This window comes from Euprymna scolopes, chromosome 29 (genome assembly GCF_053919585.1).
Source record: "Euprymna scolopes isolate OS-2025 chromosome 29, ASM5391958v1, whole genome shotgun sequence".
In the NCBI taxonomy this organism is placed as follows: domain Eukaryota; kingdom Metazoa; phylum Mollusca; class Cephalopoda; order Sepiida; family Sepiolidae; genus Euprymna; species Euprymna scolopes.
Genome location: NC_136510.1, coordinates 107,000,362 through 107,019,624, shown reverse-complemented (window position 1 = coordinate 107,019,624; position 19,263 = coordinate 107,000,362). Strand labels below are relative to the sequence as shown.

Genomic DNA, 19,263 nt, shown 5'->3' with positions numbered 1-19,263 from the left:
GATTTTTTTGCCTTCAATGCAGTCAGCCCTCGTCAAATATTTCCAATGGTTCTTGACAAGATGCCAAGAAAAAAGCAAGAGGTGTTTGCATTCTTTTTGCAACCATAATATTATTTTTCAGTTGCCAACTATAAACAATATATATTTCTTTGATTTCTAAGTCTTTTTAAATGAACCAAATTGTTATAAAACAAAAAAATAATTGTTCCTATTTACTTACCTCCCCACGAGGGCAGAGTTAAACACAAGGTTGGTTTTTAATGTGGGGAAAATCCAGCTCCCCCAAAAATAGCACTCTGGGTAGGAACACAAATATTTAGAATAAATTTGCATTACGTGTGTTAAATTTGTATTAGTAAATATTTACTACTAAGGTGTAGTTATGAAGAGGTATCGACCGGCCTCCGAATTCATGACGGTGACAGGGGCATAGGCCAGAATTCCTTTCCCTAACAAGAAAAGCAACAAAAGAAAGGCAATAAATAGCAATAACTCGGAAACAAATTCTAAAACTAAAAGTAATAAATTTTATTTAACCAGAAATAGTTTATTTTTGTACATGGGAGATTTGCAAGTTAGAGTCATTCTTGGATGTTTGAGATCTCTCCATGAGGACGAAATTAAAAAGCTTAAAATCCATTAATTAAGCAGAGAAATGTGCATTTTGACAACATGAAAAAAAAGTGTGTAATTGTAAGAGTATTTTTCTTTTGCGGCTGAGGAAACTCTTATTGCCAACATATTTTATGAACAAACACTGTGAATGAAAGTATATCAAAAAGATAAGAGTTTTGCGAGGAAAAATATTGGCATTTCTGCATGACAGTGCTATGAGGCGAATGTGTGTATTTTAGTTTCAATGACCGCCGATAGATGGCGTGTGTAAGTCGAACAGGGGTCGATAAATTATATCACTCATTGAAAAAAACCCAAAAAACAAACTAAAACAATATTATTAAAAAATTCTATAAATTTTTATAAATAAATAAATAAAAACTTCTATATTAAAATCATATTTTGCTATATTGACAAACCAAAAAATATATTTTGATATATGTTTATATAATCTTACTGTGAAAACAAACAAATTATCTTTGCGTAAAAAAAAAATATATATTCTTAAACCTCTAAAAATGTTTCATGCTTTTAAAATTATATTTTGTTAAAATTATATTTTGATATATTTTTATACAATCTTATTGTGAAAAAAAAAAACAAAAACAAAAATAAAAAAATATATGTTGCTACATTTTATAAAATTGTAGAGGAAAAAAATCTAAAAACAATCTACAAATTTTTCATCTTTTCAACATTTATTTTATTTTATTTATAAATCTGTACTGACCAAAGATTTAGGCCACAAAAGCAAAATTAATACTACCATTCCCTTTTGCATTATATTAAACCTTCCTTTCCCTACAGTGAAAAAGAGACAATTCTGATTCTTTGGCCTTCCTCTCGCCGGAAATAATAAAACATTAAAATTATATTTTTTATACGATAAATCTTTCGCTTTTCATATATTTTTGTGTTATTTATTTCGTTATTATATATGTTTGCCTTCTTGGAGACACTTTTTATATTTGAGGTTCACAGAACAACCGGTAGAGGGCGTTTCTCATTCAAAGAACAGGGGTCGATAACTCGTCTCAGTCTTATAAATCAATCATTTAAAAGAAATAATAATAAAACATTAAAATTATATTTTTTATACGATAAATCTTTCGCTTTTCATATATTTTTGTGTTATTTATTTCGTTATTATATATGTTTGCCTTCTCGGAGACACTTTTTATATTTGAGGTTCACAGAACAACCGGTAGAGGGCGTTTCTCATTCAAAGAACAGGGGTCGATAACTCGTCTCAGTCTTATAAATCAATCATTTAAAAGAAATAATAATAAAACATTAAAATTATATTTTTTATACGATAAATCTTTCGCTTTTCATATATTTTTGTGTTATTTATTTCGTTATTATATATGTTTGCCTTCTCGGAGACACTTTTTATATTTGAGGTTCACAGAACAACCGGTAGAGGGCGTTTCTCATTCAAAGAACAGGGGTCGATAACTCGTCTCAGTCTTATAAATCAATCATTTAAAAGAAATAATAATAAAACATTAAAATTATATTTTTTATACGATAAATCTTTCGCTTTTCATATATTTTTGTGTTATTTATTTCGTTATTATATATGTTTGCCTTCTCGGAGACACTTTTTATATTTGAGGTTCACAGAACAACCGGTAGAGGGCGTTTCTCATTCAAAGAACAGGGGTCGATAACTCATCTCAGTCTAATAAATAACTCATTTAAAAGAAATAATAATAATAGCATTAAAATTATTTTTGTGTTATTTATTTCGTTATTATATATTTTTACCTTCTCGGAGACACTTGTGTTACATAGGCTTATCATTGAGGTTGCACCATTTACGTTTGATGTATAACATAAAAGGATTCCGTGTGCGTATGATTGTCTCTAATATAAATAGTTGTGTGTTTGATTATCATAACGGGAATCGTGTGTGTGACATGTATTTTCAGAACCTACCTCTGCTTCTTCGATGTTGGACCATCTGGAAATTTCTCATCCTGGAGGGAGACTTGATACCTGTTTGACGAAGATTTATCACTCCAAGACGATGAATGGGTTTTATAGTTTTTTATTTCACTTTCCCCAGAGGTCCTGCAGAAGGTGGAAGTGAAATCGGCCTGGTGTGGGTTCTTCTTCTACACACGTCAGCGTTCGTCTCCCCCCTCCCCAGTTAAGAGGGGGACACAACGGAAAGCCCTCTGTCTTCTCCAAAGCCCAAATCAAAAATCACAGATCTGGCCAACCTGACCACGTCATTCATACGTAATCTGGTCAGCTGACCTTCGGTTCTGGTAAACGTGTCTACCTCCACGTTTACTCACCTCTCTCTCTCTCTCTCTCTCTCTGTAACATTCCTTCCCCCCCTTTTTATCAAAATGTATGGCGAAGGCATACATTTTCTACTACCCACATTTACTAAGAATGGGATATATATGCTCACCCCACTGGCAAAGAAAACTGTCATACCTTTATTCAATATACTAAGTAAAATAATATCAACAAATAATACCATGTGGCACTAATCCTTGCGCCCTCGAAGGTCAACAACTCCCTGTGACCCAATGGTCTCTTCATAATTTAAATCAGAATTTCAGGAGCATCCTTTACTCCCGTCGACACTACGCGTGATCGATAAATTCTCGGCAATCAACCGAATAATAAAATCGAGGTCAATCTGCCTCTTCAAAACGGACTATCATCGTTCTTGGCTTTACAGGTCAGCTTTTCTTCCCATAGGTAGCACACAAAAAAATTTTCCATCCCAAGCCTTATCCTATTCATCATAAGCCTACTCTTATTACTAGTATTTTGTGGGAAACAAAAAACCTCTTAACATTCCATATGGTGGGTAGCCTTTTATTTTCCTAAGTACTTGCATACATATTTCATTCATCTTCTCTTGAGCGATTTGTAACATAATGGCCACGTCAGCCATTGCACCCCCTCTGCCCCTTACACCATGTCAGAGGGCATTTCATTTGCTCCCTGAAGTTGATTACAACTAGATCCGCTCACGCTGGACAGAATACATTCCGTTTACTGCTATGTCAGAAAAAACTTTTTTTTTCCAAAGTCGGTAAGCGCAACCTGCCTTGAAGACACATAGCTTCACGGAAAACATCGGATTTCCACACATGAAGTACTCAAAGCTGCTCCATGTTGATTCTACTCGAAATCAATAGAAATCACGATAAAAAAAAATAAAATTCGAATCATTTCTCGAGAATAATGAAATTAATAACTACCCATGTAATTCTACACCTCTCCAAAATTCTAACATGCTTGCCACAGAAATTAAATTCCATTCACGCCCCACTTTTTTCTTTCATTTCTTCATATAGTTTATTTAACCCTATATTTATCCTTTTTTTTCTACCTTACTTATGTGGTCAAAACGTCACTCATGTCGAATAGAACATTTATTCTACATTTCGAAAATTGAAATTAATACCGACTGAACCTTTGACTCTTCCGAAACTTTTTTTTATTATTATTTATTACACTGTTTAAATCTTATTTCTTTCTCTTGTTCCCAATTTTATTATTACTATTAAGATTATTAATTAATTAATTAACAACACGTTCTTTCTTTTATTAATCATTCTTTCAATATACCCCACAAGCAAAGATTCCACCTCCCCATTCTGCGAAAAAAAAATACATGTCAAAGAACAAGAAAATTCTGCCAATACCGTTTGACAACACATCAATTACATAAAAATAATAAATTAAAAAATACAAAAATATCCTATAAGCAATCACAAAGTCCCATCTCACTAACAACAAAATTCCAAATAACAAAACACAGATTCGTGGAAACCCATTTGACCACGTCATCAACTAGGTCGGCTGCATAGTGCATCATCTTTTACCATTCCACAGAATTCAAAATTAAAGAAAAATCACAGTCGTTTACAAAAAATACCTAGACATTTACAATTAAAATACATAGTCGTTTCTAAAATAAAATAAAACGACTCACTTATAAAGTCTCAGACAATCCTAACACTCGATGGAACTAAAATTGTCCATGTCAGAAAAAAATTCCTAAGAAAAAAAAATCGTATAATTAGTGAAAAAGGAAAGAAAATCACATTTCAGAACCTATCCATTGTTTTTCATCAAAAGTACATATTGTTTTTCATTAAAAGTTACACTTAGTTCACAGTTTAAAAATGACACAAAATATTCATAACACATATTTGTGATTGACGTGTTTATCTTTTGGTAAGCTGAAAAGCTCATTCTTTGCTTTTCCCTTCTAATTTTTACATTAAGTGATATTTTTCTTCGTTCATAACGAGCTAATTCCTAATACGATAAACATTTTTTTTTAACTATTTTCTATATATAAAGTTTTACATCTGTGTGTCTGTATGTCTTCCTTTTCTTTCTTCGTGAAAAGGTTGTACGTGTGTTTCGCTTTTCTTTTTTTTTCTTTTTTTTTCTTAATTATTTTTCTAATTCGCCTAGTGTTTTAATGGACCCTACGTTGTGTGGGTGTTGATTTGTATTTTTTTTTCTACTGTTCTTTCTTTTTCTTTTTTTTTTCCATACATTTTATTGTGTTTTTCTTGTCTTTTTTTCTTCCTTTTCTTTGTTCGTGAAAATCGAAGTTCTTTTTTTTTTCTTCTTTTTCTCTTTTAAACCCACCTTTGCTAGGTGGTCTAGTCAGTTTCGGCACCAAATTGAACGTTTGTTACATAGCGTTCTTCATGAGGGTCTCACTAGGGTTATCATCGTGGGGCACCATTTACTTTTGGGTGTATAACACCAAAAAGGATTCCGTGTGCGTATGATTGTCTCTAATATAAATAGTTGTGTGTTTGATTATCATAAAGGGAATCGTGTGTGTGACATGTATTTTCAGAACCTACCTCTGCTTCTTCGATGTTGGACCATCTGGAAATTTCTCATCCTGGAGGGAGACTTGATACCTGTTTGACGAAGATTTATCACTCCAAGACGATGAATGGGTTTTATAGTTTTTATTTCACTTTCCCCAGAGGTCCTGCAGAAGGTGGAAGTGAAATCGGCCTGGTGTGGGTTATTCTACACACGTCAGCGTTCGTCTCCCCCCTCTCCAGTTAAGAGGGGGACACAACGGAAAGCCCTCTGTCTTCTCCAAAGCTCAAATCAAAAATCACAGATCTAGCCAACCTGACCACGTCATTCATACGTAATCTGGTCAGCTGACCTTCGGTTCTGGTAAACGTGTCTACCTCCACGTTTACTCACCTCTCTCTCTCTCTCTCTCTCTCTCTCTCTCTCTCTCTCTCTGTAACATTTGTTTGTATTTGAGGTTCACAGAACAATCGGTAGAGGGCGTTTCTCATTCAAAGAACAGGGGTCGATAACTCGTCTCAGTCGACGAATGCCACTGTCGCACAGAAGTGCCCACTTTCTATTATTCTCATCATTTACTTTTCTTCTGACGCAAGCCCACGCACACTTCTTAATTTGCATATGTACTTTATCAGCTGCTGCTGCTGCTAATATCTTCACAAGCCATCTATCCTACAGCCCCTGCTGATATTTTCCTACGTGCTCATATGCACTTTGTTACACACAGAGTTCAAAATAAATATATAATTGTTAGGTGAAGGTACAGAATAGTTAACAAAGCCTCCATCCCTATGGTAAGAATGGCTTTCTAAATAATAACGTTATTTATTTTATTTTCACTTATAAATCACTCATTTAAAAGAAATAATAATAAAACATTAAAATTATATATTTTATACGATAAATGTTCGCTTTTCATATATTTTTGTGTTATTTATTTTGTTATTATATATTTTTGCGTTCTCGGAGATACTTGTTTGTATTCGAGGTTCACAGAACGGCCGGTAAAGGGCATTTCTCATTCAAAGAACAGGGTCTCAATCACCTCATGGCACTGTCACGCAGAAGTGGCAAAATATTCGTTCTTTGTTTTTTGCTTCAGCTTCGTTGGTAAATGATTGAATAATTCATCCATTGCAGATTTAACATCTTCCGGGCGGAGTCAGATGCGAGTGATAATTATGGGCAGCGGTGTGTGTCACAATTTTTGGGGAATTTTTGACGCCCTTAACACGAAACTGCGAATAAAATATACAAAATTCGTAATTTCTCTTTTAAAGTGGTTTGTTTAATTTCTTTATGGAATATACTTCCAAAATAAACTATTAAAGTTTTTTAAAAAAATAATAGAAATATTATTTTTCATTTAAAAAAAAAAACAGTGTTTACAAAGTGCCTGCGCTCGCTCATGCAGCCATTTTTTTTATGTAATAAAATGAATTGAATTTTACGAGTTAAATTTTTTTCAATTTTTTTCAATTTAAAAATCTATCAAAATTTTTCTATTGGTTCAATTTTTACAATATTTGCAGGTTTAATGGGAAATTTTATACTCTTTCCAATAAACCGAAAATGATATTCGAGACAAACGTTTTTTTTTACCCCCCCCATTTTGAAATGTCTATTAAAATGAAAATAATTAATTTTCTCACCTCATATTTATATATCACAAATTGAAGATAAAAGATCAATAAATAAAATAATATAATTTAAAACAACAACAACAAAAAATAGTTTTGTGCAAATTTACCTGTAAAGTCAAAAGTTTAAAACCTTTTTTTTTCAAACCACGTTGATTTTTTTTTAAGTTAAACATCACATTTTTAAAAGTTTGTCCTGAAAAGATTGAATACCTACAACAATTTTTTCTGCTTCATTCAATGTTATTTTTTAGATTAAAAAACGTCACACCATAAAGAAGAAAAAATGTATTAAATCAAAAACTCATGTATTTCTTTAAGAGAATAAAAAAATGGAAAATTTGTCAAGTGTATTTTTTTTAACGGCAAAAACTGATTTACAGCAAACACATGCCAGAAATAGAAAATGAGATTAATTCTGGCGCTTACAGGCCACCAGAGTTCTCAACTCTAAGAAAGGGAGACGGTTGTCTCCCCTTTTTTCCGTTTGTGACAAGATGAATTCGCGGTATTTTAAAATCATTGTTAAAAAAATTATTTTATTTAAAAAGTACATTGAATATAATATATAAATATAGATAAATTCTTAACAATGAAGAATGGAAATACCCATTTATTAGTATTTTTTGTAGGTAAGTTATTTTTTGGAATTTATGAATTTATGTATATATATTATATTTGAAGGAAGTTAAAATTCGTTGATTTTCTTGAAATCTGTTTTTAAAGAAAACCGATTTAAAAAAAAACAAAACAAATATTGCATATTTTGCTATTAAACCTGCTATTATTTTAAAATTTGGTCTTTGCTCCTTTTATTGAAAAAAAAAGGGTTTAATTACATTTTTCAAGTAGTTATAAGCTTCATAATTTTCATTGCAAATGCTCGTTTGAGCTCCAATCTATGGTCCTTCCCCTCGCCAAACTTTTACAAAAAACACTGGTCTAGCGAAAAACCACTATCAATAATTTCCCCCACTCTTTATCTGTGCCTAAACCTAAACGTGGATTCCATGAACAAAGCTTCTTTCTTAGATCTGCATCTGTGGAACTCTCTTCCGTTTCGCTGTTTTCCAGTTGAGTACAATACGGTCGTCTTCCAGTCTAACGTAAACAAGTTCTTGATGAGCCATTCCCATTAAGTAATTAAATTTATCAAATTTCCACTACTAACGATTTCTACGATATTGTCCCATTACTACTGTACACACAATAACCCTTATCCTCGAGTGGCTTCTGAGCCTTGATAAGAGTAACTCTTCCCCCCACCAAAAAAAAAACAAAAAAACAATTCAATCCTTATATTTGGATTCTTATTCTTGTAAAATATATTTTTTTACAAAAATACACGGATCCTGGATATGACATTAAACTATATCCAGTGGTGAAGCCCCAATTTGCGGGGGGGGGGGCCACCCTTTAATTGCCATTGCTCCCAGGTCCACTCTGACCTGGAGTGGTAGTACCTGTTAGGGTCCCAACTATGGGTTAAATAGAAACCGACATGATTGAGATTGTCGGACTGACTTCCTCATCTTGGTTGTTATCGTCACAACGTTTCGGCCATTTTGCCCTCCAGCCCTCGTCAGGTGTTTTGTATCGAACTGGGGAACCGTTTGTTAGATGTCTCGAACCCAACCCTTCTTTATTATTACGGGGTACCGTGTTTGGACTCCAGCTAGGCTCTGGGACATAGTTGCTGATTCTCTGTTTTGAATGTTACTTATCGCTGCCTTCGTTCAGGATTGAACTCAGCACTTTTGGGTAACTGTTGATACCACGTCTAGGACCACTCGGCCATATGTCACTAAGACAATTCTTAGTTGGTTTTTGTTAATGTTAAACCTATGTTGTTATTCAAGGTTTTCTTTCTCTATCAGAGGTGTCCAAATTGCATTCAGCTCTATGCTTGGTTTGCTCAGTAGGTTGTTATGTCCGAGCATGTGAGCTGTTTCTTTAAGTTTTCTTAAAGAAACAGCTGCATGATGCTGCTGCTGATGATTTTATGGCTATCACCACCTGGCTCCCTAAGGCATCCTGTTTTGATATTATTTGGAATAATCAGACTTTTTTCCACATCTTGAGTGTGATTTTCACAATATTTCGGTCGATGTAACCTCCGACCTTATTCAGGTGTATCTTGTCGAAATCGGGAATCTTTCTGCCGAACTTGGGAATTTGGACAGAATTTCGAACAGAACTCTTTATTTAATCCACGGAGGTTAGCATGCTCTTGTTCTGTCAGCCATGCCTTCATAATTTTGTCGCTCACACTAAGGATTGAATCCTCTCTCTCCAAAAGACTGTAACTTACAACTGAATTTTTCCAAGTACTTTAACCAGTATGTTACTGGTTCTTGTGAAAATAACACTGAAGATGAGAACATTAGTCTGAAGAATTCAAATAATAAATAAATAAACAATGTTATTAAGATGCTGATAATAGTGAACTGAAACGCGTTTTAAACAGTTTCGCTTTTAGTAAGTGGTTGCTTTTTATTATCAAGATATTTAAGGCACCAATTTTGTTATCTTTGCAGCAAACCCAGACACATTTAGAATTAATGGTAATAAATCATTACTTACAGATAAACATTTTTTTTAGATATCAGATTTATTTAAGTTTGAAACAAAATGTTCGCCATTAAAACATTAGTCTCATTTCATCCAAAATAAACACTTCTATTTTTGTAGATTCTGAAAAGACAAAGTATTTCAATGGAATATGATATATCGTATAGCCTGTCTGTTTGTCTCTCACACATTCAAAAAAGCATTATTTTTATATGATGACGAAGTGGACCGATTAGATGCGTCCGTTTGTATGTCTGTTGGCCTATCACACGTACATTTAAAAAAAGCATTATTCATATATGAAAATGAAGTGGATCTGTAAGATGCGTCCGTTTTTCCGTCTGTTGGTTTGTCACACTTAGATTCAAAATTGAATTATTCATATATGAAGATAAAGTGGATCGGTTAGATACGTCCATTTGTAATTATGTTGGTCTGTCACACTTAGAGTCAAAATTGAATTATTCATATATAAAGATAGAAGTAGATGCGTCCATTTGTATGTCTGTTGGTCTGTCACACTTTGATACAAAATAGCATTTTTCACATACATGTGTGTGTATATATATATATATATATATATATATATATATATATGTATATATACATATATATATATATATATATTACATATACATGAAGGAAATCTATTAGGTACATCCAATTGTACGTCTGTTAGTCGCCACATTTTGATTGAAAATAGTATTATTCATATATGAAGATGCAATGGATCTATTAGATGCGTCCATTCATACATCTGTTGGTCTATCAGGCTTAGATTAAAAATAGAATTTTATATATGAACATAGAGGCGATCTAATTAAATGCGTCTGTGTTTACGTCTGTTGGTCTGTCACAATCAGATTAAAAATTACATTATTCACATATGAAGATGAATTGGATCTATTACATGCGCCTATTCATACGTCTGTTGATCTGTCTGTTAGTCTGTCACATTGGGTTCAAAATAAAATCATGAATACCATTATGCAGTTAAATGGTAAACAGCAAATCAAAATAAAATAAATACAATAAGCAAAAGTTCAGCTATAATTCGTCAGTGTGGACTTTCTCTCTCAACTTCCAGCACGTGTTCTCCCAACCACCTCTGCCAAAAGGCATTCCACTTGCATACATGTGCAGTAGGCGATGAGATCTCGTGAGATTCTACAAGACTACATCTTATAAATCCATGGCTGCCATCTTTAATCTCTCTCTCTCTCTCTCTCTCTCTCTCTCTCTCTCTCAGATCCCATCTGAAGGTAAGTTGGATAACCACACAATACACACACGGGTGCTTTCTTCTTTGATTATTACATTTCACTCTACACTCCCTGCTGGTCTCCAGACCACACATGTGGCATTGTGGATGCTGTCGTTTATTGCGGGCACTCCTACAAAGGTGGATGGGCTGGACTACTTCATCTTCATTGGAGCTCTCAGAAGGGGTGCTGGAACTATGGCATCAGTGTTGGGGTTCGGAGTTGTACTATCACGAGGAATAGGTCAGATCCACAGGTCATCGTTGGATGATTCCCCATTACTGCCACTCGCCAACTGGTTCGTATTTAGGGCAGGCTGGATATCTTTCACATGGCATGGGGTACCATTGACTAGCACGGCTTGCTCACTGATGATGCCAGTGATTCGTCCTCCTTGAAAGCTGATGGTACATCGATTATTGGGAGGCTTCACCCAGACAGTGTCCCTTAACTCATACAGTCCTCGGGTTTCCTGCCAATCAGGCAGATGGGGCGTCAATGTCCTTGATGCTCACTTGATAGCAATGGATTGCATTGGCAGGTGCGCTTGCAGCGGTCATGCCATCCTTTGGTGTTGCATTATATCTATAGACCGCCTCTGCGATCATGCATTGTTTTCTTGACACGATCCTCTTCACGCTTCGATGGCAATGCTCTGCTATGCCGTTGCCACTCGGCACATATGCATATCTGTGGCTGAGCTGGATCCCCCGCTTGTCTACGAAACGTCTGAACTCCCCACTGCAGAAGGTCGTGTCATTGTCTGTGAGGATCTCTTCAGGTGGCCTCCTTTCATAAAATATGGACTCCAATTCATGGATGGCACTGGAGGAATCCTGTCTTATTAACGGGCGCCAGATCGTAAACCTTGTCAGTCCACAATCAATCAGGGTTAGGAAGTGCTGGCTGCCATAGTGGGTTATGTCCATACCAAGTCGGCTCTAAGTCGTGTCTACTCCCGGCTGACCTTTCCACCATCTGGTCAGGGCGGGGTCGATTGACTGGTATGTTTGGCATTCCTTGATTACCGCTTTCACTGCACTTTTGGACACTGACGAATTGGACAACTGTTTAAAATAACATGTCCATCTCACTCCAGGGTTCCCACTGAGGTGGTGTATCTTCCTGATTTTATCTGCCACCTCAATAGAGGTGGCACATAATAATGGTACTGGCTCGGGTTTCTTCTTCATGATGTCATACCATCTCTGTGGTACCCGAGTGAGCCTATCAGCAAGGTTGCAATTTGAAGTGACCAATACCGCATCCACAGACAGGTTGTACTCTGTTACCAGCTTTCGCAGTTTGACTAGTTCCTGGTTTTCCAACCACTTCCACACGGCTGTCCAAGCCTTCTGTTTCTGGTCAAATTCGACAATAAAGTCTGGCTGGTTATTCTTCAAAGCAGCGCACACTGGAACCTTCTCCTGAAACTGTACCGCCCCTGTCTGCGTTATGTGAGAACCATCTAGGGCTCTGATGGCATCATAGCCTAGAAGCAGGTCAAAGCTCAGCGATTTCTCGAGTACTACCAACGTTAGCCGGATTTCCAGTTCTTGTGCAAATGTCCACAGTGCCTAGTCCACAACATGTCCGCATCGCTCCACTGAGGGTGGTTACTCTAGTAGTCTTCTTCTTCCAAGTGTGGCAGAGGTCCACGCTCACTATGATGTGAGAGCACCCCGAGTCAAGGAGTGCTGGCACAATGTCTCATTGATATAGACCTGAATGGTCGGAAGTGCCTCGTCTAATTTCTGTTTGGAGAAGAGGCTGACACTGGCACCTTGTCCCCGACCCCATTTCCTGCACAATCCTGGGTCATATGACCAGTCTCATTACATCGGTAGCAATAAATACCTGTCAGTTGCCGTCAGCAGTTCCTCACAATGTGGCCCTGGCCATTGCACCAATAACACATGACTTCACCACGCAGGCCGGGACCCTGAGATGGTCTATCATTACTTGGTGTGGGTTGTGCAGTAGCGATTACTGGTTCTCTCATCTCGTAGGTATTATTCATCATGGTCCTGGCCCGGTCTACCAAGTCATTAAGGGACAATGAAGCTATGCTTGAGCTAGCCTGCAGGAGTTGGTTTGCTCCAGTTGGGAGCCCTGCGAAAAATTTGTATGCCAAGGCCTGCTCAGGCAGCCCACAAAACAACGCCGTCAACTTTGTCAGCTCGGTCAAATATACATGGGCAGTTTTGCCAGGATGTAAGGTTCTTGCCTCAAATTGCTCCCAAGCAATGGCGAGGTCGATAGCAAACGCCTTGTATAATGTTACCTTGATCATTTCCTAATCCTGTTTTTCCTCAGGACTAAGCTGTTGATATACCGTGAAAGCTCTGCCGGACAGATGTAGAGGAACCACATGTTCTATGCTCTTCACACTAAACAACAGGCAATGCAGTTCTACCTTTCTACCCAGTCAAGTACCGGGGTCGAGCTGTCGATTTCTGGTATTAATTTAAGGTCGAACTTATCCCCATTAAGCCGAAATAGCTTGCAGTTAAATGGGCTGGTAAACAGCAAAACAAAATAAAATAAATACAATCAGCAAAAGTTCAGTTAGAGTTTGTCACTGTCAAATTTCTCTCTAAACTTCCAGCACGTGTTCTCCCAACAGGCATTTTGTTAGAAAACTGACCCCATTCTATTTGCATACGTGTGCAGTGGGTGATGAGATCTTGTGAGATTCCACAAGACTACACCTTATAAATCCATGGCTGCCATATTTAATCTTTCTCTCTCTCAAATCTCATTAGTTGTATAACCACACAATGCACACACACACACACGGGCGCTTTCTTCTTTGATTATTACATTCAACTCTACACATTAATATAGGAAGATGAAGTGGGTCTATTAGATACGTCCGTTCATACGTCAGTTGGTCTGTCACACTTAGATTGAAAATAGTATAATTCATATGTGTAGATAAAGTGGATGCATTAGATCTGTTCATACATATATGGATATACTAGTAGGCCGCCCGGCGTTGCCTGGTCGTAAAATACGTATAAATATTATATTTTAATGCAGAAACTGAGACATGTGTATGCCAGTATTATGTTTTTTTTTTCTAAACCGTCACTTCTTGTAAATAAAAATAAAAATAAAATATACTCGAGTTGAGATCGAAGCCAAAACATAAAGACAGTGAATCGAGTACGATAACTATTAAACCAGTGTAATACGATCTTTAAAAGATGTTTTCAAACCTACTTATTCCTAACATAAGTAATTTGTAATGTAAACTATTCACTTATGTGTAATCGTGAAACAGTTGAAAAACAGATAAAAATTCGATGACTCCCATGTACTAATTTTTAAATTTTGACCATTTAACAGCCCTTTCTTCTTCTGGACAAAAACAAATTTTCTGCATGTCTGAATATCTTACATACAGACATTGCATGTCTTTAGATAAAAAAAATTTGTTGAGTATATAGGTTGAGAAGTGCCCTTACACACATTCTCACTTTTATAGATATATAGATTTGGATAACGATGCTATTGAGGTATTTGAGAAATTTTGTTATCTTAGCAATACTATTGGAGTACAAGGTGGAGCAGGTGTTAGTTTGATTGCAAAAATCATGAATAAATGGAGTAAGTTCAAAGGACTCCTGCCATTTCTAACCAGAAATGTTAGCAGTGTCGACCAACTGAAGAATTCATGTATACAGGGTGGAACGATAAAATTGTCTCCCTATAAAAGACGACATGATTCCATTTCCGTTTCATGAAAACCAGTTTCCTTTTTTTGTTGCAGACCATCTACTAGTTGGCCAGTTGTGTACAAATCTCAAGAGCGCTAGGAGCCTTCTATCATGTCTGAAAGTGACACAATATTCAAGAAGCGAGATCGCATGTGCACCGCTGGACAACTCATGCTCTCTACCGATCCAAGTTATAACAACAGAACCATTGCCAGCGCCCTCAATATTCATTGCTGGATTGTTGCTAATAACAGGGACATGCCCAGGTTAATGAAAACAAAGTTTCTGGCCACGGTTATGGTCTTTGGTGTGGTTTCAAGTGAGGACCACATCATGCGACCTCACATCTTTGAAGTCAGCTTTAAAATCAACACCGAAGTGTACCTGGATGTGTCGAAGAGTTTGGTGATCCCCTGGTGCAATCAGGTGGTTACTGGCAGACCCTGGGTGTGGCCGCAGGACTCTTTGACGGCCTACAAATCGAAAGAACCCCAGGCTTGGCTTCAGAAGGAGTGCTACAACTTTGTACCCTTCTCTCAGTGGCCCACACTTCTTTCCCGAACCTGAACTGCTGGACTACTTCTTTTAGGCATATGTCGACAACATCACCAACATGACCTCTCACAACACCAAAGCCAGCTGCATCGCCGCTATCTGCTAAGTATTTGCCGAGCTTCTGCCCGCGCTTGTGGAAAAAGCATGCTCCCAGTTTCATACCCGTATTGATGCAGTGATTGAGGCTGAAGGCGGCTACATTGAACAGATGTCAGGTCTACTACATAATCAAGTTATCTGAATTGATTTTTTCAATAAAAGTTTTAAAATAAAGCTGTAGTGTTGTTTTCTATAGGGCGACAATTTTATCATTCCACTCTGCACATTTTTATGTTATATGCGAGTGAAACTTGACCAGTAAAGGTTGAGGACATGTGTTTCATAGAGAGAAATGATATGAGAACGATATGATGGATGTGTAATGTTAATCTTAAAAAATTAGTTCTGATGACCTCAGAGGGAGATTAAATCTGAACAGTATAGAGAGATGTGTGCAGAACAGGAAACTTTGATGGTGAGGCCACATTAACAGAATGGACGAGAGTTCTTGGGTTAGTAGATGTAGATGTTAAGGTTCATTTCATCGAGAAAGGCCAAAAAAAAAAAACATGGCAGGATGGACTTGAGAGAATGAAGGATAAATAAAGTCCTGGTCAGAGATAGGTTAATTATTTGAAAGTCAATTTATTAAAGATTTCCAACTCTTGCTAGCATGTAAAATGGATGTTAAATCGATGATAATGATGATGATGACGACGACGACGACGACGACGACAACCATGATGATGATGATGATGATGATGATGATGATAATGATGATACGTTCGCTCACTGTTGATGTGTCATACTTAGATTCAAAGTAGTATTACATAACAATGAATGTGTTTAAACGGAAAAGTTTGAGTGATATCTTAGGGATCAAAGGTGACCTCAGAATCAAAGTCAATGAAACCACGTGACTTCCGGGCAAAACATTTCCGCCTCTTATATCTGGCAGGAAAGACGATACTGGGAAGTTCTCTCTTTATCTTTTACTCTACTATTCTCTCTCCCTGTCTTTTTTCTCTCTCCGTTTTTCTATCTCTCTCACTCACTCACTCACACACACACATATATGAAAATGACTCGCTCCTCCAATGCATTCTGTGCCGTTTCCTTTTTTTAGATTTTTTTTTCTTTTTTTTTTTACACAGAGGTCACCACTTATGAAGGCCCGGAAGCCACTCAGAGATAAGGGTTATTGCAAGTACATTACGTTAGTGTGGAGATTTGATGAAGTGTTTACTTAAGGGGGCGGTTCATTAGGAATTTGTTAACGTTGGACTTGAACACATCCAAGTTGTAGTCCGGTGGAAAGCAGGCAGGCAGAACAGAGTTCCACAGGCGTGCAGTTCTAAGAAAGAAGCTTTGTTCATGGAATCCGCGTTTTGATTTAGGCACAGATAAAGAGTGGGGGAAATTTTTCACAGTGGATTCAGCTAGACGGATGTTTTTCGTGAAAGATTGGCGAGGGGGGGGGACCAGAGATTGGAGTTCAGACGAGCACCTGCCATGGAAATAACGATAAAACAAGATAATCCTTTATTAGATGTTGATTTAACGATCTTTAAAACCGTTAGATTTTGAATTCCATATCAACAGTGATTTAAACAGTAGACGTTTCTGTATTAGTTTATATATATATATATATATATATATATATATATATATATATATATATATTATTTTTAAAAACAGTGTTTCGGGGTCCTACCCCTCTTAAGCATAGCTTTACTGTTGTTAGGATTCGAACCCCGAACCTTATGTATTTCAGGCCAGCATCTTAATCCATTACGCTATGATGCCATAGACAATTTGCTGTTTAGTTTTTATTGTTTATGATTTTACGTAGTTTCTGCTGTTGATTTTTTAAACGATATTAAGGTTAACGTCTCCACCTTGGAGATCCGGTGTTTTCTTAGAAAGTCGTCCATTTTATATATATATATATATATATATATATATATATATATATATATATATATATATAAAAGTGAACGTGTGTGTGTGTGTGTGTGTGTGTACATTTCCCTAAGCAATAACTCTGTCAGGTTTACAGACTCGAAATTTGATATACAGGGTACTGAGATTTGGGAAAATATTTGTGATCGGTTTTTGGCCAGAAATTTGGCTGTTAAGGGGTCAAAGTTCAACGATTTGACCTTTGAGAACTCTACCAAACTCTGCCGACAATATTGGGTCTAAACACTTGAAATTTTAGATATAGGTTCCTTGGACATGGGTCTAACTTAATAACTTTATTTGAGCTCAAAACAATAAATATTAAGGTATAGGGATCAAAGTTTAAAAAAAATGACCTCTTTTTTTCTTTTTTTTTTTTTTGCTCAACATGCACCTCCAAACACCCGGGCAACGCCCGGCTGAAATGCTAGTATATATATATATATATATATATATATATATATATATATATATATATATATATGCTTATTTAGAATTACACTTGATTAAAAAAAAAAAAATATAGTCTATATTATGTACATGCTTCTCATGGAATGAAGATATCATAGGCCGAGAGTGGCCATATTGTTTTATATTTTGCCAAAATTCAAGGACAACAATTTAATTTGACCAGAGAGATTTTGTTTGTTTTTATAAAATAATTGAAACATTTTGATCGCTAAAAATTGTAAAATCTGATTTTTTAATAAAAAAATTTACTTGATCAATTTACGCGATTTTTGGAATATGACATCTTCGTTTCATGACGAGTATGTACATTATAAAGATGTGCCTGCATTTTTGTTTTTAATCAAATGCAATTCTAAATAGTCTTTATTACTCAGAACATATATTATAGTGCAACTGAATTATCTACATATGACCAATGTTAGGAAAGAGGGGGGGGGTGAGCAGAAATAGATCATGCACCAGCACGTTTTTTAAGTCTCTCACCCCTAACCCTAACCCTAACCTGTAGTCATTCCTGGGGCCATGCCAGAAAGATTCATATCTTGCTGAAAACATTAAACCAACATTTTGGTAATTTTTCAATTTTTATAGGTTTGAAGCACCTATTAATTGGTGCGAATTTCACAAGGTTATTATACTGTGCAACTCCTGTATTTTAAAGAAAGTTTTGGTAAAATTATTTTTGCTCTTCATAATATTGTATAGCAGCAAACTTGGTGCTATACAATAATTAAAAAGAATAACCAAGTCTCAGTTTTTAGTCGCTTGCAAGCGACTCTATAAGTCACTTCGTCGGTCTATCGGTCTGTCTGTCGGCCCGTCTGTCGGTCTGTCCGTAACACTTTTGTGCTTGGCCTTTTTGGTTAAGATCAAAGGTCTGTTGTTAATAGATGCTGTTCTTAGCTTTTTAACCTTTTCTTGCCTTTTCGCCAATATCAAAGTGTAGCATCTTTTCCGGGAGCATACTGCAAGCAAAGACCATATGTGAGGGCAACCCCACATATAAAACCTTGGTCAATGTAGGGGCAACCCTTCATATCAATTGTCACTATCCAGCTCCCCTACTCCCCGGGAAGAAGTTGGTCCCCATTTACCCTTCACTCCTCACATTAAAAATCGGCCTTGTGCCTTATTTGCTTGGTGGGGGAGCAAATAAATACCCTTTTCTTGGCCTTTTGGCGAAGATCAAAGTGTAGTAACTGTTCTTACTACATGCAGTACTTATTGTGATATAAAGTGGGGGGGGTCACTTTTCTGTATTAATTTAATGTAAAATGATCACTTACTTTACAACAAGTCAGTCTCAAAGCCATTCAAGTCATTCTCCAGATCATTCAAGTTGTTTTTGAAGGATTCCAGTTATTTTTTAAGCATTCAAGTCATTCTTAAGGTTATTCAATTCATCCTTAAGTTCATTAAAGTCATTCTAAGTCATTTACTTTTTATTTATTTAAGTCATTTCAACCCATTTTTTGGTCATTTTAATTTATTTTTAAGAATTTCATGTCAATCCTACATTTACGCATTCATTCATTACACGAGAGCATGTGACTAAAATAAATACTATTAAGGCATGTGTTCTTCAGAACTTACTGG

General features: G+C 36.1%; 1 pseudogene; it reads left to right on the top strand.

Moving 5' to 3' along the window:
- Positions 1-18,825: 18,825 nt before the first annotated feature.
- Positions 18,826-18,981, top strand: LOC145253052 (U2 spliceosomal RNA; annotated as a pseudogene).
- Positions 18,982-19,263: the final 282 nt, after the last annotated feature.